The following is a 20,242-nucleotide window of genomic DNA, read 5'->3' as shown; positions in this document are numbered from 1 at the left end:
CGACCATCACATGCTCATCACATGACCATGTCGGCATACGTGACAGTCACCGCACATTTCATAGACATAAATATAATTCTTAAAACGACTGGATCTCAGAGGAGCCACACTGCCAAAAACGTTGCCAGATGCATCGGCGACAAACTCGGGAGAGCTGAGTGTTGGGTCGTGAGTCATGCTCTCATCACACATATTACGTCAAAATGTATTAAAATTTTAATAAGAAATATGAATATAATTTGAATATTAAAAATACTAAAGAATGGAATTTGAATAGGATTATAGAGGAAAATTGACAGCCCTACACAGCAAAGTGTTTTGATGAAAATTTAAACACTTGTGTTAACCCGGTGTTAAATGGGCACTGAGTACACTTGTCAGGGGCCACCAGAATCTTTCGCTGGTGTTTCCTCTAAGTATAATGCTGGTGTAGAGTTATTTAAGTGTCTATTTAGGGATGAGGGACTCCCTGAAAATCCAACCGCTGATTGAGACTTTCCTGTCCGCATCTAAGTTTAATTTTTCGTTTTCGTCATCGGGTCGCTGCGCCATCCCATTGGTTGAATCCAGCGTCCTTCGGCGCAATGGCAGAGACACTGACATTTGATGAGAGGGGAGAGACGACACGACGCCAATGAATTAATGTAAGTGAGCAAAGATACAGTATGTTTTGTGCTTTTACAACAGTAAGCAGAATATTATGAGTGAATAATGCATGTTTTACTTCTCATCGCTAACGTAAAACCGCTAAAGTTAGTAATGGTATGAAACACTTGGCTTCAACCTACTGTGGCTAACTGGCCATATCAACTGTAAAGTCATTGCAGATGTTTAATCTATTAGATTAAAAATTGAAATCCCACTTAGCTATCGCAACGTTAGCAGTTGGTCCCGAGCTACACCCGCCCACACTCCCACCCGACTATGCCGCTAGTGGTTAAGTTTGCATGTTAATAAGTAGACCTGTAACAGTACACGTACTGAACCAAACTATTTTGGTACAGCTGTGTTTTGTTGTTGTGCAATACTAATGTTTGGAATACATTTAGTTGAAGTAATATTTTATTATTTTTATTTAGTATTTGAGTTATAGCAGCAGGATTATACTGTTTCTTTTTTTTTTTTACTATATTCTATTGTCTAAAACAATAGGGAAAAAAAAGTTTTAAAAAATCATGATAAATGAATGAAAGACATTTTGAGGGGTTTTCCTTCTTCCCGTACTGAACCGAAAAAAAAAACGGAACGTGGCTGACATTAGCCCTACGTTTGCTTGAAACATCATTAACTGTTCTGGATTGTTACCACAGGCTAGGGAATTGAAAGGGGCCTGAACAGAATAGAACTGCCCTGTCGCCATGGGTTATTATGGATATATCGCAATATTCATTGCCAAAAACAGGGTTCGTACAGCTTTTTAAGAGTAAAATTCAAGCACGTTTCCAGCACTTTCAAGAAAAAATATCAACTTTTTCAAGGACCCCGAAGCTTTAAATAAACTCTATACACATAAATGACAAATAATCCTCCCTGTTTACATTCATTTATGTTTTATTGTTGCTCTTTTGCAGATATGACAACCCAATTTACATAGCAAGGGAACAATCTCTTGTGAATGACAAACACAGGATTCACCAGTAACATTAATTAAGGTTCCACTCCAGTATTAACAGAGCTGTGTTATTGTTCAAGTGTAAGGGTAGATCACGCTAAATACTTGACACCTGGATGTTATTTTTTTTTTAAAAAACAACAAAAAACTGCATACATATTTTCTGGATGTGTTCCAGTAAAGTGAAATAGAAATAATGATCCTCTATTGTCGTTATAGCATTGCTGAATCAACTAATCTAATGGTGCACCAAGACTTCTGCACAGTACTGTAAAATCTAAAAATTTAACATTACAACTAAAAGTAGCTTCCTGACTAAAATGGACTATATGCAACAATGAAACAGTATTTACTGCAACTGCACTTCAAATTGTTATTTCAAAAAGAAAATAAACAACAACATCAAAAACAGATGATGGAAATATGACTACACTAGTCCCCCTTCCTATATATTTTTTAAGTTATTTCATTTCAAATGTTAAGAGGTAAGTAGAGCGATAGTATCTGTGCTCCAGTTTCTGTAATGAAAAGTAGCACATACAGAGAGGTGTGGTTTATCCTTTTGGCCACAAGATGGAGTATCAACTTAAGTGAGCACCGCTCGGGGGTAAACAGGCAAGCACATGTGCATGAGAACAGTGTCCTCCCGGTTCCATAGCGATAGCGGCACACCAGATAACTTTATATTATAATTTTTTTTCAGCGTGAGAAATACAATGTGTGGCGGGAGTGCGTCACAAAAGACCGAAAAACATGACTTTGATGTCATGCATTTGATGCAATGACTGAACGAGAACTAGCTGACCAGCTAATTGCTAACGGTTCTGAGCGTCAATTTAGCATACTATTTCTTTGTATCGACATGTCAATAACACACAACTCGGAATTTATTGTAACTTACAAAGAGCGGCGAAGTGGTTCTGGATCATTCCTGGCGCGATCGCCAGGTGAGGGGCGTGCGCAAGGAAAGAAAACTTAATTTTATTTTAATTTCCAGAAGACATTTTAATTACGACACTGGTCAATATATAGTAAATCCAGCATCTTCCAGCACAGTGCTCAATTTTCAAGCACATTTCAAACCTTGAAAACACTATATTTAAAATCAAGCATTTTCCAGACTTTCAAGGCTCTGTACGAACTTTGCAAAAACAAAATCACAATGTAAATTGTTTCCCAATATCATGCAGCCCTACAAGAGTCTGTTACACAATACACTGACAATGTCATAGTGAAGAGGCAGATTTGTATATTTATTCTGCCGAGAGAGCCTAGGACTGTCACAAATATTTTTGTAATTACTGTACATCAAAAATAACATTTTGGTAATAAAAACTGCCACAAAATCAGTCATTTTCGGTCATAGCAATCACAAAACCAACCAACAAAATCCTGGTGGGACTGATTTAAGTTTGTATCTTACTCATTTCTTTAACACAGAACAAAGCTTTATAATTGTATAAGGTCACATTGTTGTTGGTTATGATCATTAAGAATTGAACGGGAGCAACTCTCTATGAAGTGTACTGGCATCAACACAACACAACATGTGGAGTGAAAGCTAAAGTGTAGCACAAAGGCTTGGGAGGCTCTGGGCACTATTAAGGCAGGCAAATCCATTTTCAGTATGAAGGCAGCGATGTACAATGCAAGAATGTTTCTGGACCACACAGCTACAGGTCATGTATAATTCATCACAGTACACCAAAATACTCCCACTTAAGTTTGGACGTGGGTGGTACAGGAGAAGGGATGGCAACAGAAGACTCGAGAGGCAGCAGCCAGGAAGCTTGTTCAGAACAAAACCACAAGAGAGAACGAAGGACTCCATTTTGCCATATTTTCTACACTTCTCTGCATAGTTCGTTATAAGAGACAGTTAGAAGAGATATCATTATTAGATAATATTAACATTTAACCAACAGTGTAACTCAATGAATGCCCATGGTCAAGTTAGTTCCCTGGCATTATGCAGAAGCCTAATGTTCCCTAAATGTTTCTGAGAATGTTGTCCAGCGGTTTGTTTGTTTGTATTTCAACATGCTTCATAATTCTTTTTATTTTTACATACTATTATAAAAGGTTTGCTAAATTCACCTTTAGGTTAAAATCTAAGGTTTTACTATTTACTTTTTTTTTCTTTTTACAGACAATTGTACACATGAACCACAGATGAATATATTTATACCCCACTTTCTCAATTTACATGTTTGGGTTGGAATTTATTTTGTATTTAAAATAAATACTCCACGTTACACTTGGCTCAGGTTGCATGCTAGCAGCACTAGCATCCACTCGCAACCCTAACCCATAATGCCAGATAATTTTAACAATCTTTTTAGCTTTTTTAAGGTCCTGCGGTAAGTCCGTTTTTATTTCTGGTCCCATTCCCTCGCTCGGCCGCGGAGCAGGTCATTTTAGCAGAATCCTCAGCCTCCACACCTGGCTCCAGTCCACATGCACAGCTCTAACTTTTTTATTGACAATTTTTATTTAAGCATGCTAACTGCAAACATTCTCCATGCTGTTCAAGTTCAGTTCAGTTTTTTTAATCATCACAGAAACCTGGCACAAGCAACCCCCCCAGATTACAAGTATTTAAATTGCTGTCATTTTTAGAAATACTTTTAAATGCACCCGTTTTTTATAATGCTTTTACTTCATTTGAACACCTTGGTTTTATGATAAACTTAAATACTCCAGTTTTAATTCTAATAATGTACAGAACCCCAAGACCACAGTGTTTTTATTCAGGAGTTTTTATCTAACTTTATGTGTAAACGCGACAGGGTTCTTATCTTAGGTGATTTTAACATCCACGTCTGCTGTCCCACTCAAGGTTTTATCGCAGACTTTTTAGATGTTTTAGAATCTTTTAATCTCAGCTATAAATGAACCCACTCACTGTAAAGGTCATACTCTAACACTTGGTTTTATTCAATGGTCTCAGCCCCAAAAACGTAAGATCAGAGGATATCTGTGTGTCCGATCATAAAGCCATTTTAACCGTTTTACATGCAGAACAGGACATAGTTGTCCGCCGCCAAGTTTTTACCTCTCTGTCCGAAGAAGAAGAATTTTAATCCACAACCCTGGCACAACAATTTTACGCAACAACTTCAAATAGAATGTAGAAAAAAATGAAAGAAATTGGAAAAAGACCGGCATTCATGTTTTTGATGAAATATGGAAACTGCAGTAAAAGAAGCAAAAAATGCCTATTTTTCCAACCTGATTTTAGAGAACCGTTCAAGAGTTATATTTAAGGTTTTAGATTTAGTTACCTCCCCCTCGCATTTTAATGATCCAACACAAAAAACCTACGAGGAGTTTTTACAGTTTTTTTTTAAAGGCAAGGTTTATTTTATTAGGCAACAGATCTTTATTTGAGAAATTTCAATCCAGTTTTAGAGCTTTACATAGTACTGAAACTGCCCTTTTAACTTCTTTTAACAGACAGAGGAGAGAGCACTATTTTAATTATTTTAGACTTAAGTGCCACTTTTGATACTATAGATCCCAACTTTTTAGTTGACCGTCTTAAATCCTGGGTTGGTATCAGGGACACAGCACTTGGTTGGTTTTGCTCTTACCTTTTTAACAGAACCTGTGCGGTCACCATAGGCAACCACTCATCCTCTACAACCCAAATAGCCTATGGTGTACCGCAGGGTTCTATTTTAGGTCCAATTTTATTTTCCACTGCTATGCTGACGATACACAGATATACCTCCCGCTGAGACCCAATGATCCGAGAAGCCTAGTTGCTGTTTTAGACTGTCTAAAAGACGTGAACTGCTGGATAGTCCATAACTTCCTCCAATTAACCCGCCAAACGCCATCTTCAGTCCCATCAGTCTTAGTCCGTTATCCAGTAACATTAAGCCCACTGCCAGAAACATTGGTGTCACCTTTGACTCAGACTTCACCCCTCACATCAACAAAGTTGCACAGTCTTGCTTCCTCCACATCAGAACCATCTCAAACATATTCTATCACAGCCTGATTTAGAAATAGTAGTTCACGCCCTCATATTCTCCCGCTTAGATCCGTGGGCGGGGCTCTCGTAACTGTTCCGAGGCTGTGGTTAAAAACCAGGGTTGACCGCGCTTACTCCGTCAGAGCACCTCGGCTTTGGAGCGGTCTGCCCCCGGAGATAAGGCTCACAAACTCAGTGTCATCTTTTAAATCTCTTCTTAAAACTCATTTTCATAGACTTGCTTTTATGTAATCCCGTCTTTTTATCTTTGTATCTGTTTATGCTTTCATCTCATTGCTTTCTTCCTTTTCTGTGTATTTTTATTATGTATGTGAAAGCACTTCGTAAATAGCTGTTTTTAAAGGTGCTATACAGATAAAGCTTAACTTACTTAATAAATATGTTTTTGTATTTTTGTATTTATTTAAGGGATGCACCGAAATGAAAATTGTTGGCCGAAAAACCGAAACCAAACACAGAAAGAAATTATTATGCCAATTCTGCGTCAGTTTTTTTTTTTTTTTTTTTATCTAATGTTGTTGTTATGGCTGGGACTGTGTGTACTTACCTCACTAAAGTCAATGCATTGCAGTTATAGTATATTATATTAGTATAGATTAATATTCATGCTTCAAAGAATAAATCAATAATGCATGAAAATATTTAGGAGGACCTCATCAAACATATCAGACAAGGAGGGTGCATCTTCTGCGCACCGCTCCTGCGTTGTGCGCTTCTCCGTATCCAACGCAGCCTGGGTCAAGCCCCGCTTTATCCCCATGGCCAAGTAATGATCTTTATGAAGAGGAGCGAGTGCAGTCGTGATGAAGTGCAGGGGATCCCAGTAGAGCTTAGTAAAACGTGTTGACAGACTTTTAAGAGTGCACATTGTTTTCAGTTTCAAATTTTCGGTGCATTCCTAATTTCTTTCTTTCACTGTCCTAATCCACTCAGTTTGATGTTAAAATACAATAGTTACCCCCACACACACATACACACACACACACACTAGTGAATGACTGCCTTTCTGTGAACGATTGAAGTCCAGTTCTTACTTCTGTACTTCACACATGGAGCTTCAGTCTTCTGGAAACACGTCGCTCTACATTGGATTTCACGTAAGTTGTCATTTGAGATAAATAGGGAGAACGTTGGCATTTATGGTGAATAATCACAAGTAATTCACAACCTCCTGTGACGTGTCTGACAAGACGATATCTCCAAAAGAGCCTAGTAGCCAAGATTAAGCTAGCCCTAGCTTCCAACTTAGGCACCATGTTAAATAGCAAAGCTATTGCTCAGAAGTCTCCCTCTTTTAAACATTAAGAAACAGACAACAGGGGTATGCTACATTGCTTGCTCTACTGTTTGCACTTGAGGGAAAATGTGAGGAATTACTTGGCAAATACATAACAGGGAACCTTTCTGCATGGAGTTTGCATGTTCTCCCTGTATGTGCATGGGTTCTCTCCGGCTTCCTCCCACAGTCCAAAAACATGCAATATGGGGATTAGCTAAATTGGTCACTCTAAATTGACCGCGGGTGTGAAAGTGAATGGTCGTTTGTCTCAATATGTGGCCCTGTGATGGACTGGAGAACTGTCCAGGGTGTGACCCCCACCTATCACCCTATATCAACTGAGATTGGCACAGCACCCCCGCGAGCCTCCTGTGGAGGATAAAGCGGTAGATGATGGATGGATGGATTAGAATGTTCCCGCAGCAAACTCTGGCATATTTTACTCTAAGGTTTATGTTTTCCTGAAAAAAAGACAAGTCCTTGTTCATATTTTACGTGTAATTGTATTCCTTGTCCTTTACAGGAGAAGCATGCTTTAATCACACACCATCCAGTGTCTGCTCCTCTTCACCGGCTCCTCCAGCTGTCGCCGCTGTATGTTTCATTATTTATTTTGTTTACATAATGTGTTAGACATTGTTTTACATTTGTCTCCTTGTTTATTTTAATTTCTACCCTTGAATATGATGGCAAAACATTTTCCTTTGTGAACAATAAAGTGATTTTTTTCACCTCACCCTGCATCCATGTGTACAGCACAGTTTCGAAAGTAAAGACTTGTGGAAGGAGACTGAATAGTTCCTGAGTTGCTGTTATATAATACTTACTATACTACACACGTTAGAATTACACTGTAAAAATGATGCTATTTTGTCAATATGAAATCACCTTTTATTGAATAATACTGTAATGGAACAACATTAAGGGCTAGAAAATGAACCACAGCCAATATGAATTTAATTTTTTAATAATGTCCTGAACAGGCAGCTAAAACAAGACGATTGTCTTTCCCCGGTCTCTCTGGATTCCACTCCACATAGTGATGGTAAGCTGTTGACATCACTGTCTACAAAACAACAAGCACAACATTAGGTGACATCACTGTCTACAAAACAATGAGAATGTTAGCATAACAAACTATTTGTGCTTACAGTAGCATAGATGTGAATGAACTGGAAAGATGCTAACGTTAGCTTAGCTGGCGCTACATGTCAACAGGGATGAACGCGGCGGTAAATATAAAAATACAAAACAAAATACTCACTTTATATATGTCCGTTTCTCTCTGCAGGCTTTGTCTGTCATTTCCAATTCACCCTTAGGGGTCTGAAATGTGTCTCCAGGACTTTATCTGTGCATGTGAGCAAAGCTGGGGTGCTCTGTGACACATACAGCTGTTCCCTCTGCCCATTTCTTCATTTCTTCATCCTCATGAGAGGCAGGTTTTTCCCCTCGGCAGCACCAGTGCCCGCAGCTGCCAGCCGGCTCCTCATTTTCCCTCGGCAGCTACATCAGTTCACAAACTACATTCTGTCATTCTTGTTTTCTGTTTAGAGCCTGTTGGCGTAACTGTTGGTAAAGATGGCGGACACCGTTCACGTTCTGGGAATGCGGTCCCGTCCCCCTATGGGCGGGTCTAAAAAGTGCAGAACTAGCTTCGTAGCTTCAAGCCTCGGACCAAGGCTTGCCTACCAGTGATGCGCAATTACATTTCATTTCATTATTTCGCGTCACCGCTAGGCACATGACAAAAAAAGAAGGAAGTTATTTCTTCACTCAGGGGAAACTGAGGGAGGTAGGCACGATTTTTCAAAAATACTACGTCTATTCTAGTAATACAAAGCTAAATGCAAACCGGTGAAGTATTCCTTTAAGTAAGTGGCTGAGATTTTACCAGCAGCATGATTAAAGGAGATCATGCATGTTATAAGACCAACATATGGCTCTTACACAGCCCTGCCGTATTACTTTGTTCATTTTACTTACAGAAGTTATGATTATTTCAATCTTTTACTGTACAACTTTGTTGCAAGACATAACACACAAACTGTGTAATTGTTGTAGTATATTGTATATGTTCCCTTATTTGCATTTAAAAGTGCTCTAGGCTATTTTACATGAGTGATGAGTTCCATAAAGATCATATATCTTGTACCATGTACTATGTTTATATGCAGGGTGATGCTCTCTTAATTAAAACTGTGAAGCTGCAATAGATGTTACGAATGTAAGGAACCATAAGTAACACTTTGGTCTCTCTGTCCCAAACAGCTGACCTACATGGTCCCTGCATTACTCTCACCTAGCTGTCATGCACTGCAATTCGTTTTTTTATTTGTTTTTTGGAGTGAACATTTGCCCAAAACATTTGTCTTGGTAGTTGCTTTTATTAAGAATGATGCCATGTACACACATTTCATCCAAAGTGATATCGCAAGTGATCCCCCATTAGTGCTAGGGTGCCCATGCCTGCAAAGGTCTCAAAGAATAGTGGTGGTTTGCATCTCTCCAGTGGGCAGAGGCAACAAAGCCATCGGCCACTGTCGGCCAGGGTCCACTAATACCGATCCCAGACACCCTAGAAACACCTCTGATAAGCTAAATCAGGGTTTCTCAATCCTGCCCTCTATGTTTCAGATGTTTCCCTGCTCCAACATATCTGATTGAAATGAATGGGTCGTTATCTGGCCTTTGCAGGGCTTGATGAGCGGACCATTCCAATCAGGTGTGCTGGAGCAGTAGCCTGGATGCTCTGCATTCATGTCTGGTAAGGATGCAGTTTTTGGCCAACTTAAGAATATCCTAAAAAGGGGAAAAAATCACAAATCCCTGGTGCGCTACAGGCAGGTTTAAAGCAATAGCATGCACTCTGACGTTAACCAGCCTACTGGAGCAGGGAAACGGCTTAAACATGCAGGGATTCCAGGCTCAGGATTGGGAAACCTTGGGCTGTAAATGCTTCATTTAAACCTTTTAACCATTTGAAAAAGTAATTCCTGCAGGATACTGTCTCACTTAACCTGCTACGATACAGCATGTTGAAAGACATGGCTGAGCTGTTGGTTGGACCAAGAAATGCTGATGCTGCCTCCATGAAATGCATTCAATTAATTATATGCCATGTGCCATTCCGCTGAGTGGGAATGTACGAATAATATGAAGTATTATTATTATTAGTATTATTATTATTAGTATTATTATTATTGTTATTAGTATTGTTGTTATTATTATTATTATTATTATTATTATTACAGAGATGGTTCCCCTTTGCTGAAGCTCTGACCACCTTGTCATCTTGAATTAGAAACCTAGTGTTCTGCGTGTGCGCTCATCCACAGCCACAGGCGACAACTGACGCTCACAACTTCTCATCGAGGCGGAAGACTAAGCGCACACATCCACGAACCCGCTGCGCCGCGCTGCGCAGCAACAGCATTCACGAGGACATTACATGAGCCTTCCTCCTCCCTCTCTCGCTCTCTCTCTCACGGCTGGGCTAATTATCGCTCAAACACAGCTGTCTCCTGCAGCCACCTGTGCAGAATATGCACATTGAGTCCTGCAGTACCAGGACCCTCGCCCTGTCAAAAATGTCACCCCATCCATCTGCTCTCTCTCTCTCTCTCTCACAGACACACACACACACACACACACACACGCAGCAGCTGTACACCTCCGCTTATCGCGCTCCAACTCCGCGTCAGCCGTGCGCTCTCCCACATGTTTGCGCAAAAACAGGGGCGGTAAACGTAGAACTGTCACCGCGTCAAATCCATCCACGAACTTCGACTGCTATAAAAAATAAATAAACGCACGAGTCATTCGAAGAATTCCCCCGCCGTATTCTGAGACATTCGTTCGTGTGTGACGTTACACGACGTTTGAGTGTGGCGAGGTGACACGAAACGAGCAGGAATGTGACGAGGATGTTGGTCACGGGGGCTGCCGCTCGCTGCACACTGCTGCAGCAGCTGCAGCAGTGTGCAGCGGCATATACGGCTGTATGAGCTCCGCTTACCTGTAGCGTCTCCTCACTCACACCATCGCTGCGCGGAGCCTCACTGCTACATCCAAACGCACGTATGACTCAAGACGCTGCAAGAGCAATCACTGGTGGAATGTGTGTGTGTGCATGTTTGCGCGCGCGTGCTTGCGTAAATGTGGGGGCATTAGGTGGCGCTTGGCTGCGGCGCGCGCTGCAGCAAGTTCACGACAGTGAGCCAGGATGACACCGGAAGAAGGAGGGGGATTTACTTATTTACAGATTAAAAGCACAGAGTTGGATTATGATGCACACCAGTACACTTCCTTTGGGGTTCGAGTAAAAAGAAAAAAATATATATATATATCTGAATACATTAACATAGATTCATAAAGCAGACCACATGCAGAAAATAATAAGTTTGTGTTAAAAGGATGGACAAACATAACTATTATTTAACTAGCTGTCTATTTGCTGTGTCAGGGACCATCTCATTCCAAAGCTGGGTCAGGATTCTGACATCCTGAATCTAGAACGTTCCAAAAGCTTGTTATAGTCATATAATACTTCATAAACAATATTATATATATTCAGACCTGTCCTGTCCATGCAGGCTCAGCTGGATAGCAGGTCTCACTATTGTTTTGTAGACCATCCCTTTCACTTTTGCTGCTATCCTTCAGTCACAGGGGTGGATAAAAGTGTCTGCTAAATGACACAGACACAGACACATCAATAAATAAAGTTGTCTGTTAATAAACAGACAATAATAATAAAAAAAATGTTTTATTATTTTAATAGTTAATTTTATTAATAAAGTTCAATTAATTCAAAAACCTGAACATTGATTTTTTTGAGATCCAGTCTCATGGGGTCACAGGAAACACATCGGGACACATGGTAATTAGATATGCATTATTATATCTATGTGATGGTTTTAAACACTTGTGGCACTTTTGATGAAATGAGGATGATGATAAAACTAAAACAGAATTGCAAACAAACATGTTTTGTGAAACAGGATAATCTTAATCCCAGGGTAATGGGTTGCCTGTAGGATAGCTTTGCTGATGCGCAGTGAAAGCACATTTACTTCCTTGCATTTAAACACCGAACAGTATAAATGATCGATATTTACATCTTGATATTCTAGTCCTGATGACACCTCAAAGTGCTTTACACTACAGTTTTAACATTCACCCATTCACTCCCTCACTCACATATACACACCTTTACAGCGCATACAGTGCTTTTTCTAACACACACCATTCTCATGCTGCTCCTGCAGCTGCCAGAAGCACTTTTAGAAGTACTTTGCCCATATGTGACCAGCCACAAGAAAACCAGGAACAAGTGGGCCGAGCGACTGTGAAAATGTGATTTCTAAGCTTTCCAACAATGTTTAACACGTGAAAATATTTGAAGATGTGGCCATTTGAATGTAGGCATGCCTCAAACTGCTTTAGATTTACACCTTGTGGGAGCCACATAGTCCAACCCCCTCCTGGTCTCGCTGTCAGTGACATCTGATATCTGTTAATCCACAGGACAGAAACTGAAAATCCACAGGACAGAAACTGAAATTCGAACACTTCAAACAAAAGGAGTTGGTCAAGGGCCGTGGCAGGGAGCTGTGATGAACGGACTTCAGCGACGACCAGTTCCAGAAAGAGATCCTGGAGTGACGCAGGAGACTGTTCCCGGTGAGAAGAAAGTTTATTGACGGCGGATCCTGGGCAGTAATTGCAGTGGACAAGCTCTACGTCAACGGTCAGTTATACCGGGACAAATAAATACGATAAAACCATAATTAAACCCGCACTCAAATTATTCCTCGCTCCCTCATCTAATCCCAATCACTGCACATCTCTGTAATGTACACCGAGGTAAAAAAACACGGTAAGAATATTGTTGGACTTTGGTTGGTTATTTCTGTCACTATATTCCTCTATGTGTTTTTCATGTTTTTCTATGTTCATGTATTTTTAGAAGATATTATGTCATTATCTACAACATGTATCCTGTAATTAATAACCACATCAAAATGAGGTCCCTGCATATAATGGCACAAACGCATGCACTCTCTCTCTCTCACACACACACACACATGCCGAACGTGTAAACTCACACACATACGTACATCCACATACAGGCTGCAGTATCGCAGGTTATCAGATAGACAGACACACACACATGCATATAATACACACACAAACACGTCACTAGCGCTTCCAGCCTCAGAGGATTTTATATATGAAGCAAATGTGCTGGATAAAGTCAGCAAATGTATGTTCGCACCACTTTGCATCAGACTGTTTTGTGAACCTTGGTCAGTACAATTCTGGACTGACCATAAGATTAATAATAAAAAACGGTGCTATTACATTCCCACTGCTGTGGAGAACATGGGAGTAGCATGCTAGTTACTAAAACAAATCTAGAGTTTTATAAGCAGTGAGTTACACAAACATACTACTACTACATACTACAACGTCTTCCGTATCTTCCTCTTGTTCTGGTTCAAACATATATGGTTGAACCGCAAAGTTTCCTCCACCAGCCATGTTCTCCCACGGTTCATGTTCAACTGTTGTCATGGTAGCGTGAGTGTGCCGGCGTCGACACACCCCCTGGAAGTGGGTGTGTGTTTGCCTGTGTCTCATTTGCATGTAAAGGGACCAGGCACAAAACCTAGCGTTCTGAAAGGGGCGGTTTTGGCAGGTTATTGAACTGCTATGGTGCTTCATCCTTATGGTATTTTGACCAAAGCATGTCACAGACATGTTCATTAGGACACCAGGGAACTATTTTAACTTGGAGAAATAGGGTATAATATGGGACCTTTAATACATTTTCAGCCATACATTACTCGATAAATTGGACAAAATCGATTATCCTACCAATCAACCATGACTTCAAATCACCACCATCCAGTCCTTTGAAATCAGGAAACATTATATATATGGGTGTAAAGTTTTCCTCCAGGCTGTCAGATCTTGCACAATTACACTATACTCCACTACTTAAATCAATAGAGGATGACCTCCTACTAGAGATGTTCCGATACCATTTTTTCCCTCCCGAAAGCGATTCCGATACTTGTGCTGTGGGTATCGGCCGATACCGAGTACCGATACCGATACCAGTGTGTTATAAAAAAATATATATCATACTACGCCTGCATGACTGTGATATGATTATCATCACCAAATCCTTTACTGTATCAGTCACGGGTGTCAGTGGAATAATCTGGATGAGATGAAAAAATCTGCAAAACGGAGTGTATTTAAAAAGAAGTATGTAGAGATGACCATTAATCGATACAGAATGACCCAGGAGGAAAGTATGACAAAGGTCAGAGACAGAAATCTGTAGACACCGTGTGGATACGGCAGTGGAAGCAAATGTAACCAAACAACAGCTGACATACATGGAGTCTGATTGACTGTCTAGAGCTAGACTGCATCTCTGAGTGCTACCTGATGCTGAAACATGTTTTTGTCAAAATGTCATAAGAAAAAGAAAAATGATGTATTGTATGATGAAAATATGTATTCTGTGGGTAATGGGGACGGGACTAGATAAGCTTTTGCTTCTCCGGCTTTCCCTTTTGGTTATGTTTATTGTGTAAACTACACTAAGATGATGTGTGATGATGAGTGATCTAACTGACATGACCGAAATAAACATACATATATATGTATATATATATATATATATATAAAAATAAATAAATAAATCATTGGTGGTAAGGTTTGGCTCAGGTTAAACCCTCTGTAAAACATGAACGAATACAGCAAATGGACATCATTTATTTTTACCAGTGATATGTTATTTAGTTTTTCAGCTTGTACGTTTGTTTTCACTCTGGTCCAAACACCGCGGCACTGGCAGAGCTTCATGTTTCCATGACGACTGACCGGGAAAGGACGTGCGTGACATCATTTTTACTTGACTCCAGATTGTTAAAATGAGTCTCTGAAGTAAGGCTAAACTTTAAAAACAGAGGCATACATACGCAGGACACAGGTACGCTGGTTAGTTGTAGCGCTGCTCTTTTCGTTTAATAAACGGGCCGCTCCAATTTGACTGTAGACGCGCTAACGGAGCTAGTGCAGCTAACAACGCTAACGGAGCTAACTGGTAAATACTGCCAAACCGCCGACATGATGAGCTAACGTTAGCTCCTTGTCTACAGGTGTCGGGTGATCAGTTCTTCTTCACACCTCTAAAACAGCACAGCGCAACTGTTTCAAGAGCGGCGAAGAAGAACCGCGTCAGAGCTAACGGAGCTCTATTAAATAACGTGGTATTGGATCGGTGCATGGACTGGACTGGACTGGATCGGTGCATGGACATTTTCGGCAGTATCGGAGGCATTTCCGATACCGGTATCGGAATCTGAAAAACTCTACCTCCTACGATGGAATTCCTTACCTATATCACTTATGGGAAGAGTTACCAGCATAAAAATGATGATCTTACCAAAAATCAATTACCTCTTCTCAATGATCGCAACTCAACCTTCACCAATCTGGTTTAAATCATTAGACTCTGCCACCACTAAATTCCTAAAAACAAACTAGCACGCATCAGTATAAAAACCCTCCATAAAGCAAAAGCCTATGGTGGTCTGGAACTTCCAAACTTCCACAACTACTTTCTTGCAAACAAGCTTCACTATGTCCAAAAATGGATTAAACCCAATCCACTGGACAGTCTGTGGCTAGACATTGAACAAACACTCTGTAAAGAAATTTAAATCTCCGATCTGCCATTTATAAGCAAAACCATCAAACGGCATCAGTGCTTAAAAAGCATAAATATAAACACCTCCCTGTCAGCCTGGTGGGAATTTATCAAACTCACTGGTTCCTCGCATATCCCATGTAAATATACCCCAATCTTGAATAACCCAGAAATCCTACGGAATAAAACAACACTAAAATTCAAATCATGGCAAGAAAAAGTTATAAGACACCTGGAACAAATTATCCAAGATAACAAATTCATCCCATTTCAGAATTTAGTGGAACAATACGGCATTAACAGCAACATATCTTTTGAAGTTTTTCTTGTTTATCCAATTCAGGAGAATAGTTTTCTTGGTGATGCTTAGGCTAGTGATTATTATGTGTTATTTTTTTAATGTCTATATATATTCGGTTTAAATCACCCAGTATACTAACTTCCGGTCGGGTGTGGGGGATCTGGTCCTTCGCCCCGGTGGTGCTCGTGGGGTGCCATGGCCCTAGCCTGGACAGGCTACCTCCCTTCTTGACCGGGGATGTGGGTGGGATTGGGGATTATGGCTCTGCCAGTCAGGAAGCTGGCACCCTACTTGGGGGGGCACTCTTGCTCACCCCCTATGCCCCCCCCACCAGGGTTGATACATCTACACACACACATCTAGGGCACTGGGGGGGGGGGGGCTGAGCTGTGGGGGATCGGGGGGTGTGACCATCACATGATGGGGCCGCTCTCCGTTCCCCCCAATGATCTGCCGCTCTCCCCCTAATTGTATTGCATGTTAGACATTAGGGCCTGGTGGGTGAGAGACACGTCGACAGCTCCACTGTCTGCCAGCAGTGGGGTGTCTATACCACATCTTCCCCCTCCATTTTAACTGCACACTAGATACCAACATACCCCATATCACACATCACACACACACGCACACGCACACACCACCAAATCATTCACTGGTGGGCTGGGGCAGGGGGTGGTGGTCGTGAGTGCTTTCCCGAGCGCCCGGTTCCTGCTTACCCCTCGGCCGTGTTGGGGTGTCCGGGAGGCATGGCTGTGGCCCATCATGACGCACCTCCCTGAAGGTGCCGTGGTGGGCGGCGGTCTGCTTACCCGGCGGGGGTCGCTGGTGGGCACCAACACTCCTGGATGTTTGGTGGGGCCCCTCTCCAGGGCACCGCAAGGTCAGACCTGGCAGGTCCTTGGAGTTTAGAAAGGCCTCCTCGAGGCTGTAATTTAAAAGTACAGCCGACCTCCAGAATGAGCACCTCTCTGTGCTTTTCATTAAGACTTAGACTTAGACTTCCTTTTATTGTCATTGCACAGAAAACACAGCAGTGAAAACTGGCAATGAAATTACGTTGCTTGGCAAGCAGATAAAAAACACATAGCATTGAATTGAGGTAGATTATTGTGTACTGTGATTAATAAAAGAAATAAATAAGTGTTTTTGTATATAAGTATATATATATAAGTAGTGCAAAAAAACAAAAAAAAACAGGAACAAAATCTGTAAGCAGCAGAACAAATAACAGTTAAATATTGCACAGATCGTGTCGGGGGGGGGGGTGGTAATTACTAATGGTAATTACTAATGGCCGCTGGCCATTAGTAATTACTGATGGCCAGCGGAAAGTAACTATCTTTGAGTCTGTTTGTTCTGCAGCGGATGCTGCAGAACCTCCTGCCAGACGCCAGCAGGTAGAACAGTCCATGGTGGGGGTCGGTGTGATCAGTGAGGATCTGGTGAGCCCTTGTTAGGCAGCGCTTGTGTGTAATGTCCTGGATGGGTGGGAGTGGAGTCCCAATGATCTTCTCCGCTGATCTCACCACCCTCTGCAGAGACTTCCAGTCGGAGGCCTTGCAGCTCCCAGACCAGACGGAGATGCCACTGGTCAGCAGGCTCTCGATGGTCCCTCTGTAGAAGGTGGAGAGGATGGGAGGGGGGAGAGACACCCTTCTTATCCGTCGCAGGAAGTGTAGGCGCTGCTGGGCTTTCTTCACCAGGGAGGTGGTGTGAAGTGTCCAGCTGAGGTTGTCTTTGATGTGAACTCCCAGGAACTTGGTACTGCTGACAACCTCCACCGCTGTGCCATTGATGAGAAGTGGTGTATGACTGGGACGGGATCTTCTGAAGTCGACGATGATCTCTTTTGTCTTGTCAACATTCAGGAGCAGGTTGTTCACCCTGCACCAGTCCACCAGATGTCGCACTTCCTCTCTGTAGGCCAGTTCGTTGTTGTCCTGAATGAGGCCCACAACTGTTGTGTCGTCCGCATATTTTAGGATGTGGTTGGTGTTGTACCTGGGACGACAGTCGTGGGTCATCAGGGTGAACAACAGGGGACTCAGGACGCAGCCCTGTGGGGAACCCGTGCTCAGGGAGATGACGCTTGAGGTATTGTTACCCACACGGACAGACTGGGTTCTGTCGGTGAGGAAGTCCAGCAGCCAGTTGCACAGGGGGGTGTTGAGGCCCAGTGGGGCAACAATAACTTCAGGGGTTTTAGCTGTAACATTAGAAAACACTGAGGCAACATTACACAGCCTGAACATGCTTGGCTTTACAGTAGAGTGCTTATACAGCACGATGGAAGACTTTAAAACTGATGAGAAATCTGCTGATATCAAATCCACAATTCTGTCATGCCTACATATGTAAAGCCCCCTGTAAACATGGCAACCATTTAGGATGTGAGACAGGGTTTCGTTCACTACCATGGTGTATACAGTGGGGAGCATGACTGCCTGGAAACCAGATGGAGAGGTTCAGTTTAGTTGGTAGAACCTGTAGTCTTGCTTTTAAAGCAAATGTGACGATGTTCTCATCCAGGGCAACATTTGGTGAGACAGAGTGGTCAGCAGCTGGGAGGCACACAGTCTTCCCTTGAAATCTCAGCTCAGTCCACTGTTGCCGCCGCCTTTGTTGTTGTGCTTCCAGGAGATGACCTTGAGCATTTCTTCGTGGGAGTAGATGTTGTGTTCCACAGACTTTCACAATTGCTTTTACGGAGATGTTCGGGTCAGATATAACCTCCTCTGAGACCTTAAAGCCCAGGAAGTTAGTCTCCGCCCCACGTGCCCGAGGAAACTTGCGTCTTTTTAGGTCCAAAAACAGAGAAGCTCAGGCAAGCTCTGTGACATATTTATCATCATTGTTCAACATATTTAACAGGTAGGAAAGCCTTGTAGCAATATATGTCTCCTCAACATTAGGAACACCCAAACCACCCTCACACTTATTATGAAATATGAAGTTACCTGTTGTATGTGTATTCAGGCCAGTCCATTGTCTCACAAAATATACAGTTTTTTCCGTCAAATCATGTAGTGATTTCCGTGGAACATGCACATTAGAAAAAAGATGTTGTACTTAGGCCAGTGCAATTACTCTTACTGCCTCCAGCTTCATGATGAGTGGCAGCGGTGATAGATTTATAAGCTCAAGTCTGTTGGAATAGTCGGATATAATATCATCGACCTGATCTTTCCACTCACCTGTCACATTGAATTTATGACCTAAGAATGTATATGTTTCATGATGTGAGTAGACTCTGAGTGGCTTATTGCAAATAGTGAACACAGGTATTGTATCTGATTTAGAGTGATACCAGCAGTTTCCCCCACTTCGTCTTTCATAAAAAACTGCACATTTTGAATCTTTGACCTCTAATCCTGACCACTTCAAAAAGGAGTCCGTTTCTGGAGAGCATGTTGTTAATCACAGCCTCTTGACGTGAGGCGATCTGAACATCATCTGCATAGCCCTGGACAGGGTTAGGGGAAATAACATTATAGGTGACACAGCTGCACAGCCAACATGTACATGTGGGCACCATATGGGTTACAAATGGGCCGCAGGGGTACCAAGTGGGCATGGGCTTGAACCGGGCAAATTGTGTGGGCCCCATATGGTTCCTTACACATGGGACCCATATGGGATATAAGTAGGCAAAGTGGGCATGGGGTGTAAGTGGGGTGTAATGTGGATCTTGGAAACAATAACTGGGACCCATGCTGCTTCAGTAACATGGGCACCACATGGTAAGCCGATGTTGGTGGACTCTATACGGATATAAGTAGCAGAGTGGGAATGGGATGGAATTGGGTAAAATTATCTAGGTTCAGTAAAGTGCTTAAGTTTTCTTTTTTGTACAATAGTATCCCTGAATGTAAATTTAAAACTAAACTAAAGTTTTATATGCACAGGACCAACTCCATCCTATTCACAACCTCTCATGTGTTACCTGGTGCAAGTTTAAATTGCTTTGGCAAATTAAATGTTTCAATTTTTTTTTTTTAAAAGCCTGCTTTTTGAGGCCTTAGGAGCATGTTGGAGGGATGGGACCCATGTAGACTCTGAGGAGGGTTGAATTGTGACCTGTGTTTGCTTGGTAAGACCCCCAAACTGCCAGAAACCTTGTAGACCCTGTTAATTTCCACTCCAAAAACATGTAAAATTAAATTTGCCTCCTGCTGGGCCTACTGAGATACTAAAGCGCTAAATTTTGTTCACGTGGTCCTGGGGAGCAGATTTGGCATTTAAATGTTGAACACTTGTGTGCTTCACAGCAAAGTTATGCTCACCCCAAATTTGCAGGAATTTTGTCAAAAAAAAATGTG

General features: G+C 41.8%; 1 protein-coding gene across 5 annotated transcripts in view; it reads right to left on the bottom strand.

Annotated features, from left to right (window-relative positions):
• LOC131466496 (disks large-associated protein 1-like) overlaps positions 1–11,097 on the bottom strand; it is a 99,268-nt gene extending 88,171 nt beyond the window's left edge. For all 5 annotated transcript variants that reach the window (XM_058639800.1, XM_058639968.1, XM_058640130.1 and 2 more), the window contains exon 1: positions 10,910–11,097. The gene's annotated coding sequence lies outside the window, so the exon portion shown is untranslated. The remainder of the gene's footprint in view (positions 1–10,909) is intronic.
• Between the last annotated feature and the right edge of the window lie 9,145 nt (positions 11,098–20,242).

Source organism: Solea solea, chromosome 1, assembly GCF_958295425.1.
Source record: "Solea solea chromosome 1, fSolSol10.1, whole genome shotgun sequence".
NCBI lineage: Eukaryota > Metazoa > Chordata > Actinopteri > Pleuronectiformes > Soleidae > Solea > Solea solea.
This window is presented reverse-complemented; position numbering and strand designations above follow the sequence as displayed.